The sequence below is a fragment of the Felis catus genome, chromosome F1 (genome assembly GCF_018350175.1).
Source record: "Felis catus isolate Fca126 chromosome F1, F.catus_Fca126_mat1.0, whole genome shotgun sequence".
In the NCBI taxonomy this organism is placed as follows: domain Eukaryota; kingdom Metazoa; phylum Chordata; class Mammalia; order Carnivora; family Felidae; genus Felis; species Felis catus.
In genome coordinates this window covers 59,246,051-59,262,950 of record NC_058384.1, presented here as the reverse complement: position 1 = coordinate 59,262,950, position 16,900 = coordinate 59,246,051, and the positions used below count along the sequence as shown (strand labels likewise).

General features: G+C 41.0%; 1 long non-coding RNA gene across 2 annotated transcripts in view; it reads right to left on the bottom strand.

The window, feature by feature from the left end:
- LOC109495470 overlaps positions 1-14,359 on the bottom strand; it is a 36,266-nt gene extending 21,907 nt beyond the window's left edge. Inside the window, exons 1-3 of one of the 2 annotated variants that reach the window (XR_002150877.3) lie at positions 13,912-14,359; positions 8,518-8,588; positions 8,218-8,353 (exon numbers count right to left, since the gene is read on the bottom strand). This is a non-coding gene — a long non-coding RNA (uncharacterized LOC109495470). The remainder of the gene's footprint in view (positions 1-8,217; positions 8,354-8,517; positions 8,589-13,911) is intronic. The other variant, XR_002150879.3, reaches the window with a different exon arrangement.
- Positions 14,360-16,900: the final 2,541 nt, after the last annotated feature.

Here is a 16,900-nt window from a genome sequence, read left to right as displayed (position 1 = left end):
GAGTAGAAGTTAGGTCATCATTGGCATTCCACATTATCACAGGTTACCATTTAACCATAAGTCTCACCTCTGTCTAACTTGGACCATTAAACACTTTTCTAGGTTTTTGGCATGGCAGCCTCACACTTCAAGGTATCAGTTTATCACTCAAGATGGCAGATTTTGCCGCCATTCAAACAGCCCCAAGTCAGCCCCACACCTGACTTCCAAGAAGAAAATTGCAATCCTATCACCATTGATACAACAGTTTCCCAGGAAGTCCAAGAACTGGTACATGTTTGAACAGCCCTGATCACCTGGACACAGGGGTAAGTTACAGAATACTTCTGAAAACTTCCACCGATAAAACCAAAAAACAATATACACAACTTTCTAAATGCCAGAGAAGAGACAAGCAGAGACAGCATTGTCCACATAGTAAGGAAAAACATGGAAATATTAAAAAATGGAAGCCATAAACACAATGATGGAAATAAAGTCCAACTTTATCACTTGAAAATAAATGTAAATGGGTTAAACTCTCAAGCTGGTTGAATAAGACAAGGTCTAACTGCCAAAGGTAAAACAAATGACACAAAAGGTTAGACCAAGGGACAAAATACTATGTCCTACAGACCAAGTCTAGCCCAGTCCACTCTCTACTTTTATAAATAAAGTTTTATTGGAACACAGCCATGCCCATCTGTTTACATACCTCCCATGGCTGTTTTCTGTAGAGTAGTCGCAACAGAGACCATCTGGCCCACAAAGCCTAAAATATTTATCTGCCTCTTTACAAAAAAAAAAAAAGTTTACTGACCCCTATATTAGGCAATGAAGGATAGACTAAGATATGGAATACAAATAAAAATACATCATTTATTCTAATATTATTAATAAAGTGAAATGAAATGTCAGCCTTCACCAAGTATACAGAAAATCTCTGAGTGTTAATGAAGAGGAAAATAAGCTCAGAGTAGAACAACTCACATTTTTTTTTCTATTTCTTTTTAAGCTACATAATAATCTCCTAAAATAGACACTTATTTAATTTCCAACATCATAATTCTTCCTTTGTAATCAATGAAGTTTAAATAATAGTGTTTCTTTCTATTTAAACCAATTCTTCAATATCTAATTTACCTCCTTACTTAAAGGGTTTGAGTAAACCCACAACAAAAGACTGTGGGCACAGTGTTTGATAATGCTGAAATGAATTTTGGTGAAACAAATGAAAACTTTTAGGAAATTATGTACAATCTGCAGCTACAACACACATAAGACTTTAACAACTTCATTAAACCAAATTGCTTTACATAAAATGTTTTTTTAATTAGGTAAATGCAATATTTCTCTACCTTTACACTTTTCCTATACTGGGTTAAGCTTTTTATTTTTTTTATTTATTTATTTTTAAAGATTTTATTTTTAAGTAATCTCTACACCCAATGTGGGGCTCAAATTCACAGCCCCAAGATCAAGAGTCACATGCTCCACTGACAGATCTAGGTAGGCGCCCCTGGATTAAACTTTTTAAACCACAATCTGGAAACATCATTGCTCACTTATTTGGAATATATGCTCCTCTCTTTTAATGGCTTGGAGAGCTCTGTCCTAGTGTGAAGGGAATTCTCCCCTGGAACCAAGTGAGCTTACATGCTCTTAAAGAAACCGGTTCCTTTAACACTTCTGAGTCATAAAAACAAAGAGCCCGCATACCCATTACATATATTTTAATCCACTGCTTAGTTTTGGAACATCTATGACAGACAGTGTATACATCCATGAGTTCCTCGGGTAATTAATATCATGAAATAGTGTCTATCCTGCTCCAACACTCTTGGACAATTTGTTCATTTGGAACAAGCAGGACTGTGCCACATCCCCACTCTCCCTCCTATTTATTCATCTCACAAATATTTACTGAGTGTCCACTGTATGTATTAGCCAGGGTTCTCTAGAGAAACAAAACAATGAGGAGATAGATGATAGATAGATAGATAGATAGATAGATAGATAGATAGATAGATAAACAAATACATATAGATAGATCTCTATCTATATATAAAGAGAGAGACAGAGACAGACAGAGGAAGAGAGGGAGAGAAAGGAAATTATTGTAAAGAATTGGCTCACATGATTATGGAGGCTGGCAAGTCTGAAATTTGCAGGCAGACTGGAGACCCAAGAAAGAGATAATGTTGTAGTCTTGAAGCTAAAGTCTATCTACAGGCAGAATTCATTCCTTGGGAGAGCTCAGTCTTTTCTCTTAAGGCCTTCAACTGGTTGGATGAGGTCCACTGATAGAATGAAGAACAATCTCCTTACTCAAAGTCTCCTGATTTAAATACTCATCATATCTCAAATAAAACTTTCACAGCAAGATCCAGACTGGTGTTTGACCATGGGCACCACAGCCTACCCAAACTGATGCATAAAATTAACTATCACACCCACTGTGTGCCAGGCACTGAGGACTCAGAATTGGACAAGGCTGACAGACCCATGATCTTGAGCAGCATAAAAATACAGATTCACAGAGCAAAGCTGAATTAATACAAAATATGTAGAGAACAAACACATAGGCAGCCATGTAATGTGGAGAGAGCTGGAGGATTTGGGAGATCCAGTAAGGCAAACTTGACCTCGTGGTCACTGACGTAGGAGGAGTGTGCTGAGAGTTGGCTCTTCACCCAGTGCACACACATATGGGAAATCACCTATGGGGAAAACGCTCAACAGAATAGCCATTGTGTCATTTTCCCCTGTCCTGACGATGTCTCCATGTTTCTTCCATCTTTTCACAGGACTCACTGAGAAAAGAGACTAAAATGCATCCCTTTGGGAAAGCGCCATTCAACTTAGCTACCAAGACTTGGCCAGCATTTCTTCTGGTGACAGACCCAGTGAATTCCCACCATTGCCGTAGTTTGCACGTTGTCTATTTTGTTTCACTGGAGTCAGATCTGTGACTTTGCATGACCTCCAGTCCCTTTTACAAAGCATACTAGCCTCCTACAACCTGAACGTGATCTTTGTAATTGCATAATCTCATCAAGCCTTTCCCGGGTGTATCATAATCCATTGATGATCCAGAAGGAGATACAAGTGCCACGCTAACCAATAGTTGAGCAACAGTTAGAGAATTACTCAAGAATCAAGAGTAACTTGCTACCGTGAGTTTTGAGAGAGAAAAACGGTTTGTCAGAATAATCCGATCCCGTCAAGACCCTGCAAGTCCCACGGCTGAGAGGAGGTGATTCCACTGGTTAGGCTCAGCTACTTTAAACCCCGGGGCACTGCAATCTGGGGATTTTCTTTGTGTCTTGTGCTGTTCCCCTGTGGCCCTGTATCTTGTCTTTCCTCTAATTGTTAAGCTCCTGAGTTCTCAAATTTATTTCATAATGACTGCACCTATGGTTCCTCTAGTCCCTCATCCTGGTAACTTTCTTCTGATTTCCTAAAAGCTTCTTCTGTTTCAACTTTTCATTCACCGGGGACTGTGTACAACTCTTTTACACACAGTAATTCAACACAAAGAACCCAAGCTCCTGCTCTTGACAAATATCTTTTAGGGACGAAACACTGATCCTTGTACGGAAAGGGAAGAAACATATTTTGTATTGATTTTGATTTTTATTTTTATTTATTTATTTATGTGTATAATGTTTATTTATTTTTGAGAGAGACAAAGACAGTGCAAGTGGGAGAGGGGCAGAGAGAGAGGGAGACACAGAATCTGAAGCAGGCTCCAGGCTCCGAGCTGTCAGCACAGAGCCTGACACGGGGCTCGAACTCACCGTGAGATCATGACCTGAGTTGAAGTCAGACGCTTAACCGACTGAGTCACCCAGGTGCCCCTTGTACTGATTTTTAAATAGAATATCGATTCTGTCCCCTAAAATATGTTGGTAGGCAAATTCTACTTAAGTCATGAAATTATTTTACGCCCTTAATTCTGAAAACCTTTTCCTCCTCATATTACCATTATCTTAAAAATATTTCATTAATATGATGCCTTGGCACCTTTGTAAATTTAAGCGTTGCATGTTATTATCCAAGTAATAAAGCAGTGGGAAAGTCAGCAGGAGGACAATTCTTTATGAGTCCCTGAAGAGACTCACATCACACTCCAGGTGATACTGGTATAGGGCTTACAGTTGCAAGACTCAATATACAGAGGTGCTTTAAAATGTTATTAAGAGTTAAATGCAATGGATCTTGAAGGCAGTATGCTAAGTGAAACAAGTCAGACAGAGAAAGTCAAAGACCATATGATCTCACTCATGTGAGATCTCAAAACAAACAAAAAGGAAAAACAAAAAAGGAACTCACAGATCCAGAGAACAGATCGGTGGTTGTCAGATGGGTAAAGGGGATTGGAAGGCACACACTTCCAGTTACAAAATAAAATAAATAAGTCCTGGGGATGTAATGTACAGCATGGGGACTGTAGTTAACAATACTGAATTGTATATTTGGAAGTTGCAAGAGAGTAGATCTTAAAAGTTTTCATCACAAGAAAAAACATTCTGTAACTATATGAGGTGATGGACTGAATTACTGTGGTGACCATTTCACCATATATGCAAATATCAAATCATTCTTTTGAACACCTGAGACTTAAATAGTGTTGTAAGTCAATTATGCCTCGATTAAAAAAAAGTTATGGGATGTTTGGGTGGCCCAGTTGGTTAAGCATCTGACTTTGGCTCAGGTCATGATCTCACAGCTCTTAAGTTCGAGCCCTGTGTCAGGCTCTGGTCTGACAGCTCAGAGCCTGGAGCCTGCTTCAGATTCCGTCTCCCTGTCTCTCTGCCCCTGCCCCGCTTGTGTGTCTGCGTTCTCTCTCTCTCTGTCCCTCTCAAAAATAAATGAATAAACATTTTTTTAAAAAGTTATATCTGAAAATCTGAGGTTGGGGCGCCTGAGTGGCTCAGTCGGTTAAGCAACTGACTCTTGATTTCAGCTCAGGTCATAATCTCACAGTCATGAAAGTAAGCTCCACACTGAGCATGGAGCCTGCTGGGGATTCTCTCTCTTCCTCTTCTGCTGCTCCTCCACCCCCCCTTAAAATAAATACACATTAAAAAAAAGAAAAAAGAAAAAAACCCTAAAGTTCCAATGCTAGTTCCATCCAAGGACTTTTCTAGTGGAAGATCTCTTTGGTGGATAGTCCGGTACATTTTTCCTTGGCAAGATAAATAGCACTTATTTCTACTTCTTGTTTTGCTTTTTAATGTTTATTTATTTATTTATTTTGAGAGAGAGAGAGGCAAAGAGAGAGGGGAAGAGAGAATTCCGAGCAGGCTCCATGCTGTCAGCAAGGAGCCTGACATGGGGATGAAACTCACAAAGATGAGATCATGACCTTAGCTGAAATCAGGAGTCATTTAACTGACTAAGCCACCCAGGCGCCCCACTTCTAAATTATTTCTAAATTAAGAAGATAGAAATTGAAATACTGTTGGACCAGAAGCACTGGGAGCATCGGATTTTATGATTATCTCCTCCATAATGCAATTCTTCAAACACTGGCGTTATAACTTCTGGGGTTTTTTTTTCTTTCTTTCTCGAACTTTTATTTTGTTAATTTGTTATTGCATCCCTTTGGTACTTAGCAGATTGCTTCCCCTTATGATTGTTTAATATATATATTTGTTTAATTCAAATTTAATACAGATATGAAATTAAGGGCAGAGAAATCAGGCACTAAGGACGATGAAATGGGAGAACAATACAAAATCAGGCAAGACCCTTAGTAAAAACTGCCCTGGAATCAATAGATACTACATTCACCTCCCCCAGTTGTTACATTCTCATTGAACTTTTTATGCAAAGTGGAATTTTCTAACTACTTACTAAAACACAGACTACTATTTACTAAGAAGGTTCTATGTCCCAGGCACTGCACCAGAGAGATGCCCTGTACTCATAAGCATCAATAATGGGAATAACTGATGAAGATCCAGTTGCCTGGAAAGGGAATGAAATAGTACAACATTTTTTTCTTTATTTATGATAGTAAAACTGAAAAAAAAAATCTAAAATGTGCAACAATAAATTATATAGTGGAAATGTCTGCAGCCATTAAAATTCATTAATTCATTTAACAAATTTTTCCTGAGAGCCTCCATGCACATGGAAATGTGTTCATAAAATTGTTAGGCTCTAAAGAAGTTTATATTCTGTAAATGGTATATGTAAATTTAGATATATACATATATTCTTATTTTTAGTAGATTTATGCAGGAGTAAGAGTAAAGTGTCATGATATTGACATTGTTTTCAAAAGATACAGCCAAAAGTATACGTGTGTATGTGTGTAAGAGAAAGAAAATGAAAGGGACAAAACATGAATAACTAATGAAACTAGGTAAAAGGTATAAAGGTGTTTATTACACTAGTTCAGTTCTTTTGTAAGTTTGAGAATCAAAAAAAAAATTAGGGAAAAACATATTCTCTACAATGATTTATCTATGTGCCACAGCTGGGCCACCAATTTGGGTTTAACTTTTATTAATCAAACCAAAAAGGGAAATGCAGATAAGCAAACCATAGGGCTTATGAAATAAAAACAGACCAACTGGTAAGGAGAACAAAAATTATACTCAGTATTAAGATGAGGCAGGAGTTTTTCTGGGGGTTCCTATCAATGAGGACGCTGTGTTATAATAACAATATCCTTCATGGCGTCTTTAGCCTCATTGCAACAGGATCTCAATTGATCTGGTTCCTCTTCTTTTTGCTAATGAAATTTCCTCCTGTGATATGTTTTAGAATAATCGGCCTACTGTCTTTTGAGAAATCTTGGCTAAATATTGTTTCTCTCAACAGTAATTTTTCTAAATATTGAGAATGTTGTCTCTGAAAGTTACTCTGGAGTCAAGTAATTTTTAAGAAGGTCATTTTGATCACAATTATAGAATGGGAGTCACACTGTTTTCTGGAACTGAGAGTCCGAAATGGGGCAGCTGTCGTTAAAGTAGGTCATCTCTCCAACCTAAGATACAAGCCCAAAGAGAGCTTGAGGCCATATTCTTCACCATACATGGTTTTGAATCTGCTCCACACAGGCAAATGGTTGAGAAATTTCAACCATCCCAAATGATTGGGAAAAAGAACTGATTGCTCTACTCCATCCAGAATGATTTTAATCCAGAAAAAAAAAAATTATAGAAGTTTCTAAGGACCATTCATCTTTAAAATTTTCTGTTTAATCCTTTCAGGTTTGAAATATATTCCAATACAAATGAGCTAATTTATTATTAGAGATTATAATTTATATGACAGGTAAAAGTTGAGAAACATTTACCAAAAATAAGAAATTTAGATTTAGATTAGAATAGCTAAATTTACCATTTTTTTTCTAGCAACAACCAACTATCAGGGTCATTTGTCTATTTAGTCCCCTCAAATATCAGAACTTTGGGGAAAATATTACCTATTTTTTAAATAAGATATAAGATTAGGTTGGGAGAGAAGATATGGGGAGGGTGGGGGAGAAGAGTGAAATGTTCAGTTATTCCAGATTAAAAATCCAATTTTACGTGTTTTTTTTTAATTTTTTTTTAACATTTATTTATTTTTGAGACAGGGAGAGACAACATGAACGAGGGAGGGTCTGAGAGAGAGGGAGACACAGAATCTGAAACAGGCTCCAGGCTCTGAGCTGTCAGCCAGAGCCTGACGCAGGGCTCGAACTCACAGACCACGAGATCATGACCTGAGCTGAAGTCGGATGCTTAACTGACTGAGCCACCCAGGCGCCCCCAATTTTACATGTTTTTAAAAATCTATAGCTTTACCATGATGCAAGAGTGAGAACTCTGATCTTTTACTTAAACATACAAAGGGCCAATTGTTTGGAACTGGACAAAGTTCATCTTTTTCCTTCTTAGGTAAAATCCACTGAAAGTAGCAGCTCCAAGTGATCAGAACAATTTTTTTTTAAGTTTATTTATTTATTTTGAGACACAGAGACCATGAGTGGGGTAGGGGCAGAGAAAGAGAGAGAGAGAGAATTGCAAGCAAGTTCCACACTGTCAGCATGGAACCCAATGCAGGGCTTGAGCTCACGAACTGTGAAGTCGTGTCATGAGTCCAAATCAAGAGTCGGACGCTTAACCAACCAGGTGCCCCAGAACTATTTCAGAGCTAACTGAAGTTTCATGATAATAGACATGGATATTTTTAAGAAAGTAGAGGCAGACATAACAATCTCAAGGGAAAACTTACATCTTGCTTATCTCCTGCTCTGTGAGGAAGCCTCCATTTCAGAAACACCTCCATATCTGGGAATGTCGTTCTCTGGAGCCCAGCCTTTCTTCATCAGGCAGAGTGAAGTCTCTCTTCTTTCGATGATTATCGGGTCCTGCAAGTGTGAGACAACCATTTGGGTAAATGTACCTGCTCTGCAGACCTAAACTCTCCTTTGGTGGGGTCATCCCATTACAAAGCCCAGATACAGCTGCCCACCGGAGCCCCATTCGACCACCAACTTTATTAGCAATACAATTGTGTTTCAGTTACTTATACCTGACTCTTGTGTCTTGATCTTGAATTATTTCTGAGTTCAGTAGAGATATAAGGGCTGTGAGCAATTATCACTGCAAAACAAAAGCACAATTGTGAGGTGGAAGGACAGGAATGGAATGAAAGGCTGTAAACACATGTGAAATCAGGACAACTGTTAGGAGGTAGAAGAAATGAGAATCTATTGGTGAGGAAAAAAAATCCCAAATAAAAAAGTATAAGAATATTAAGTGAGATCCTACAACCTCTCCCTGGCTTCTACCCCCTCATCCACAGCACCTTGAAAGTCTCAGGAAGAATGAACAAAAATGGCAGACTCTTCACTATGAAATGGGAATCTAGAGACTCTTGATGTGGGAACATCACATCCTAATTTTATTTCTCTAGGAATTCTACCAGTATCCCATCCTTGGTAACAGGAGAGACACAGTTTACCATCTAAATTCCATGTAAGATCTCAACTGCCCTTAAGGACTCCTAGGTGAAAAAAGTCAGATTCTGGTCATTCTTCCTAAACATTCCATTTATTAAGCCCAGGGGTCCATGAAACTATGTGTTTCCTGTTTGCTAGAATATTGCTAGAATTTGCTAGAATTCTGTAAGTCCAAGACAAGACCACAAGATTTATATCACTGAGTCTCAACCTCGTCGAGACAGTGGCACCCATAATCTCAAAATAATGGCAGGATGTGAAGATGAGACAGAATTTCATGATCAGTTCCTCAGGAAGCATGACAAGGCTATTTGCACCATGCCAGGCCACAGTACAAATATCTTACCAGTTAGGACCCTAACCGGTAAGCCCATTTAGGGACAAGACTGTCACCTGTATCCTAGTGTCCTAAGAACAGCTGTGGCGATGGCTGTTCTTTGTCTCTTTCTTCCAACCTAAGTACATTTATTTTCACACTACTATTTCCAGCAGAGCCCCCTTTTGCTTCTTCTTTAACTTTCTAGTAAAAGCTCTTCCGCTTTTCGTTCCCATTCACTTCTGTTCATTTTAGTCTGGGCAAAAATTCCAGAGTTAGATTGATTCCTTATCCCACCCAACTAGCCCATACACACAGTCGGCTAACTCATGACTTAGGAAATGGGTCAGGAATCACTTCAGAATAGCAGAACTTTTTGGGGGGGAAGGAGGAGGGGACGGGGTTGACTTTGGTATAGTTAACTTCATACAGGAAAATTCAGCAGAGACAGCAGCCTAAGCCCTAGTCATTTCCATCTTGCATATATACTATATATTATACTTATATAAGCTTATTCAACATACATTCATTTATCAATGAGTATTTTTCAGAAGTCACACTTCTACAAATCTGTGATGAGAAGTTCACATCATTCTAAACAGCTTTTCTGAACTCCGTATAGAACAGATAAATAAAACTGCCAAATATTTGAAAAACTCAAACTTTACGACGGCTGTCCAAGATTTGCCTCTTTCTCAATAAATATTAATGAAGTTCATTTACCTATCAAAATGTGTCTTCATAGACTCAAGATGATTTCAGTTTAAAGCAACATCATAACTTTGTTAAAAGGTAAAAAGTCATGGGGCGCTTGGGTGGCTCAGTTGGTCAAGCGGCTGACTCTGGATTTCAGCTCAGGTCATGATTTCACGCTTTGTGAGTTCTAGCCGCTGGTTGGGCTCTCCGCTCCCTGCTCATATTCTCTTTCTCTCTTAAAATAAATAAATAAACTTTTAAAAAAAGGTAAAAAAGTCAGAAAGATGTGATGGTATAACACATTGAGTACGTCTGAGGAAATTTTTTATTGAACTGGTTAATTGTCTCAACATTTTACACAGTCACTTGACGGGTTCTCTTGTTCACCAGTGACTACCCCTACTCAAGCAGTAGCAGAATCTAAGTATATCTAAAATGGTTCATCTATTTAAGAGTCTCTCTCGGAAATTTCTGGAGATTGGGGCATTCCTCTATTTTCGTGTTAGTTCACATTCGCCACAACTCTCTGGAAGTTCCGTGTTGTTTATTTCTACACCAGAAGTAGTATAGTTTAGTGATGAAATTATGAATCGGGGTTCGTGAGCAGACGACTAAGAAAGAATTCTTGAGACGTTTTTGGTGCAAAAAGGTGACTTTTTTATAGCACAGGGACAGGACCTGTGGGCAGAAAAAGCTGCACTAGAGGTGAGGAGTGACTGATTATATACTTTTTAACTAGTAGGGGTTAGGGATAGAGTATGTCTCTTAGGAATTTGGAAGCAAGGCTTTCAGGACCTTGAGGGGCTAGCTGCTGTTAAGATAAGGTTACTTTTGGGGCGCCTGGGTGACTCAGTCAGTGAAGTGTCCGGCTCTTGGTTTCGGCTCAGGTCATGATCTCATGCTTTCGTGAGTTTGGTGAGTTGGATCCTGGAATTGGGTTCCGTGCTGACAGGGCGGAGTCTGCTGGAGATTCTCTGTCTCCCTCTCTCTCTGCCCCTCCCCGACTTGTGCTCTCTCTCTCTCTCTCTCTCTCTCAAAAATAAGTTGAAAAAAAAATTGAAAAAAAAGACAAAGTTATCTTGAGTTTTTAATAAAACAAAAACATTAAGGCAGTAAGGCAGCCATGAGTTCCTTGAAGAAGGTCACACTCTACAGGTTTCAGTTGTCTGTCAGTGGGCTGCAAGCTGTAAGGAGATTTCATCGAAGCTACCTTTCTCTAGTCTTTGTTTCCCTCATCATTTGGTTTCTAAGAAGTTGTGTTCTGGCACCAAAGAGCTTGAGTTCAAATCCCACCCCTGCCGTTTTTCAGTTCTGTGGCCTTAGCCGCGTTTATCTACAATCACTATGTTCAGTTTCCTCATCTGTACAGTGAAGGTGATAATATCTCCGTTTAAATAAGTTAATACGTTGAAGATGTTTGAAATAGTACCTGCCATATCATGAGCAATCAAAAGAGTAGCTCTGTTGGGGCGCCTGGGTGGCGCAGTCGGTTAAGCGTCCAACTTCAGCTCAGGTCACGATCTCTCGGTCCGTGGGTTCGAGCCCCGCGTCGGGCTCTGGGCTGATGGCTCAGAGCCTGGAGCCTGTTTCCAATTCTGTGTCTCCCTCTCCCTCTGCCCCTCCCCCGTTCATGCTCTGTCTCTCTCTGTCCCCAAAAAAAAAAACAAAAAACAAAAACAAAAAAAAAAACGTTGAAAAAAAAAAGAGTAGCTATGTTACTAAGTGTTAGAAATCATTTCAACCGTATTTATGTATACATGACCCATTTATGATCCCGAATAAATATTCCTTTTTTTAAGGTTTATGTGTTTTGAGAGAGAGAGAGAGAGAGCAGGAGAGGGGCAGAGGGAGAGAGTGAGAGAGAGAGGGGAGAGAGAGAGAATCCCAAGCAGGCTCCTCACTGTCAGCGCAGAGCCCAATGTGGGGCTCAAACCCACAAACCGTGAGATCATGACCTGAGCCAAAATCGAGAGTCAGTGGCTTAACCAACTGAGCCACCCAGGCGCCCCTGATTCAATATTCTTTAGTGTAAAAAAATTTCATATGAAACCAAGTGTTCGCTCTCAAGCTCTTCAGGAACATCCGAAAGCTAATCTGAAACTGCCCCCTGGTTACAGGGGGCAGGGAGAGACCCAAGAAACAGACAGCCACACCAGGTTGCAGGTGGCAGTTTTAATAAGCAAGGTAATTGATGTATGAGGCTAATCCTGGATGACCTCCCCACATCCACCTGCTGAATCTTAAAAGCTCATATAGAGGCGTTAACCGGGTTTCGTTACGTATGCCAGCCTGATGCTCTCAACACAACATTGCCAACTCAAGGCTGTGTCCTTGGAGCAGCCTCTGGGAGCAGCCAAGGCAAGCAGAACCCACATCCCAAGGATGGGGAGGAGGTGAGGAGCCTCCGAGTGCCCGGGGTCAGCTCACAGGTCAGCTGGTCATCACAACCTCTCAATGACCTCTCCAACACAAAGGTAAACACCTTCAGAGTCAGCAAGTTCATTTGTGTTTCTGGTGAACATGATGTCAGAATTCACTGAGAATGTCTACATTATTTCTTTTCCAAAGATAGAGTTGTACCATACATACTGTTTTGTGACGTACCTGTAAATTATTTCCACAAGCCACCAATATTGGGCGTTTCTGCTGTTCCAAGTAATCCCCTATTATTGCTCTGACCTGGGCTCACCTCTTTCTCTTTGGGAGGTGTGAGCTCTGCTCAGAGCAAAAGCCCAGGGCTGGTCGATTTGCTCAGCTTCCAGTTAATTACCCAATTTGGGGTCCCCACTCATTGATTTCAGTTCTACTTTGTTACCTTTTGTCCTACTTCCAAGGTCTGATTCTTTGATCAGCCGAACCTGTAAAGTACACGGAAAACTACACGTCCAATACTTCTTCCTACTTTTGCCCCACTTGGAGAGACTTCTCTGTAGATGCTACACTTCTCAGGAGACCTCCTGGCTCCAGACACTCCCCAACTCTCGACCCCCACCCCCACCCCCACCCCCACTAGTCCAAGTGCTCTATTTTCCGAGAATTGCTGTTTATGAATTTGTTAGAAAAAGAAGGCTGGGAGACTACCTTTGCTACCTCAAAGAGTTGTGGCTGGTGGACAGCTTCCAACTCTCCAAGTCAGAACGGCTAATGGGGAGGAGCGATTGCATGAGAAGGAGCCAAATGTCATTTTAAAAAATGCCACCGGTGAAGGGGGTCAAAGTCCTGGGGATGTAATGTACAACACGGTGACTACAGTTAATAAGATGGTTGTAGGGGCGCCTGGGTGGCTCAGTGGGTTAAGCGTCCAACTCTTGATCTTGGCTTCGGTCATGATCTCTTGGTTCATGGGTTCGAGCCCTGCGTCGGGCTCTGTGTTGACAGCACGGAGCCTGCCTGGGATTCTCTATTTCTCTGCCCCTCCCCTACTTGCTCTCTCTCTCTCTCTCTCAAAAATAAATTTAAAAAATTAAAAAAAAAATCGTGTTGTGTATTTGAAAGTTGCTAAGAGAGTAAATCTTGGAAGTTCTCACCCCAGGAAGAAAAAGATTTGTAACTACATGCAGTGATGGATATTAACAAGGCTTATTGTGATCACTTCTCAACATATGCAAATATCAGATCATTACGGAATACACGTGAAAATAACATAATGTTGTGTGTCCATTCTACCTCAATTAGAAAAAGAAAAAAAGACACAGGCCACAGCACCACTGCTTTATATACACAACTTCCCCTAGTTTAAAGACATCGTGAAGAAAAGCTAAAGCTTCTCAGTCACAAATAAGAAGTATTTAAATGTAATTTTGAGAAAATAAATTCTATTGTGCCATGTGGTTGGTCATTCGTATCGCTTTTTTCTTCATAATTTCTTTCTTTTGTATAGTTTTTGATGACTTTATTCATCTAAAAAAAGCAATGCTTTCATATTTAAATAAGTTATAGCAAAACTCCATACCATATTTGATATATCCTAAACAGCTTTCAGCTGCCGCACGTCAGATCCTCATGGAATAAAGTTTTCGTAACATCATTCTCAACTCTTCCTTCACATTCGATTCCCAAAAATGGAAGCGGTGGGAGGCACATCATCCCACATAGTGGCTGAAAGACTCAGCCTCCAAAGTCAAACTGACTGGGATTCAAATCCCAGTGCTTCCTCTTATTGCTGTGTGATGTCAGGCAGGTTGCCTCACCCCACCAAGTCTCCATGTCCTCCTCTGTGACATGTGAATGCCAGTCCCTACCCCACAGAGGACTCGTGTCAATGAAATGAATAAATCGTGTGTGGCCCACGTTCACACCATGCCCTGGGCCAGGCGCTATTACGATTACTGTGCTTTTTCTGCTGCATTCTATCCGACAGAGGGCAGAAATGGAAGTGAGCTCATGATCTTTGACAAACGCCATGCACAAAGCAGAGACACCACGGCAACAGGAGGCCCCCACCCCTGCCCTCATGTAATATCCCTGAAAGTTTATCCAAGCCAAGCCTGAGAAACCCTCTGAGAATATACTTTAAATGTCTTTAAAAGCTCCAAACTTGCACGTCTTAGAGGAGTGAACATGTAGTTTCCTGAAGCCAATCCTAATAGCTATGGTTTCCTAGCACCCTGAAGATGCCCATTAAAAATGTTCATTTGGGGGCGCCTGGGTGGCTCAGTCGGTTAAGCATCCGACCTTGATCTCGACTCAGGTCATGGTCTCACAGAGAGCTCAAGCTGGGGTCCTTGCTGACACCGCCCAGCCTGCTTGGGATTCTGTCTCTCCTCTCTCTCTCTCTCTCTCTCTCTCTGCCACTCCCGCACTCTCTCTCACTCTTTCTCAAAATAAATACATAAACTTTTTTTTAATGTTAATTTCCATGGTGTCGTTCTGTGAAAGTCAGAAAACAAAAATTTTTCGAACTGACTAGAAATAGAAGTGTTACTCTATGTGAGGATGTGGATCGAAGTGTGCAAACATCTTTTCCGTTCCGAAGGCACTTGGGCCTGGCAACAGTAGCTCGTGAGTCGTGGGACCGATTATGGAATATTCTGCTGCCCTTGGTTCTCTAGACATCTTAGACACTATAGGATGAGGAGGTTACCCAAGGCATTCATTTGAAGATCCGGAGCTAGATGCGGACTCCAGAATCTGTGTATTCAGGATGAATAATCTTTCAGATTCCACTAGGAAGCCGCGAACAAATACACACAGTCAGAAGTATGCAGGAGCTCCTGGGTGGCTCAGTTGGTTAAGCATCCTACTTTCGTTTTCCACTCAGGTCACGGTCCCACGGTTCATGAGTTCGAGCCCCTCGTCGGGCTCTGTGCTGACAGCGTGGAGCCTGCTTGGGATTCTCTCCCCCCACCCCCGCCTTTCTCTCTTCCAAAATAAATAAATAGACACTTTAAAAAAGCATGCATTGCTGAGAATGAGTCCATTCTAAGGAGACCCCCTTGTAATAAGTAGGTTCTTTCTCCCCAGACATCACCCAACAGGGAACTGTACCCAGTGGATGCACATCAAACACTTCTGATGAAGTCTCTCCCCTTGGGCAGGCCCATGCCTGAGGAGAGTCAGTAAGAAGACATATTACAAGCTTAGTATTTTTGACGTGTGGTTTCCCCTAAATCTTGGAAGGCGTTTATTTCAGAGTAAGGATACTTATAAATGTGAAACAATTTGAAGCATGAACTAATTACTCTATATAATGTCCTTTAGACTCCGGGAAGCCTTAATATCCTTTCATGTTTGAGGGGATGAAACAGATACATGCTTGCCCGGGCTCAGGCACCACAGTTAGGAGGAATTAAGAACCAGGAAAACCCCAAGTAGATCCTGTAGTTTGAATCACACAGCTGCACCACCACTGTTTCCAAAGGCTTGCAGGAAATCCTTAGAAAATCAGTAACTGCAGGGCTGCGGGGGTGGGGGCACCAGCTACTCTGCCACGTGGCAGGTCCACGTTCACGCAAGGACGGCTTGAGGACAGGGACTCACAGGCTCCCAGCTTTCCCAGTTGATTGGAATTTAAGTGGTTGGCTCATAGCTTAATGCCCCAGCTGGAAAAAATTCAAAGCACGCATAGGTCCTTATATTCCCAGAAAATCTTTCCCTTAGCTGGCTTAGGCATTCTGTTTAATGAGCAAACAAAGCCAGTGGAAGCATGAACCCACTCTGAACCCCCAAGAAGTACTGTGCTAGCAGTGTTTTCCACTTTTGCAAGTTTGTTCCCCCATTTATTCATTCATGGGTGCAAACGTTTCTTGAGCTCCAGGCACTGGCCTAGAAATTTGGGATAGAGCAGGAAACAGGAAGCCGAAGTCCCTGCCCTTGGACCTACATATCCTAGGGTGATACAGACATTAATAAGATAGATAAACATAATGCCAAGGAGGGAAAAGACCAGGAAGAAAAATAAAGCAAGGGAAAGGAGTAGAAAGTGCCCCGGGGGGGGTGTGGAGTGGGGAGGTGGGGAGGGGCTCTTCAAATAGAATGATCAAGGAAGGGCCCTCAAGAGAGGACATTCCAGCAGGGACCTGAAGGAGGGGAAGGAGACAACTACTGTGAACAACTTAGTATCTAGTGTCTTCTTCTTCTTCTTCTTCTTCTTCTTCTTCTTCTTCTTCTTTTTTTTTACCATTTAAAAAAATGTTTATTTATTTATTTTGAGAGAGAATGCAAGTGGGGGAGGGGCGAGGGGGGAGAGAAAGAATCCCAAGTGGGCTCTGTGATGTCAGATGATGACAGTGCTTATGGGTATGAAGAAAGAGTAGGGGAACCCACCATTACTGTAAAGGGGTGTTCTGAATGAAGTGCAGTAATTGGCTATGACTGGTCAACATGAGGTGATGTTTAGATGTACCCTCTACGTGTTCCCCAGCCTTCAGACTTTTGTTTTTAAGTTTATTTTATTTATTTTGAGAGAGACAGAGAGAGAGAGAGACAGTGAGTGCGGGAAG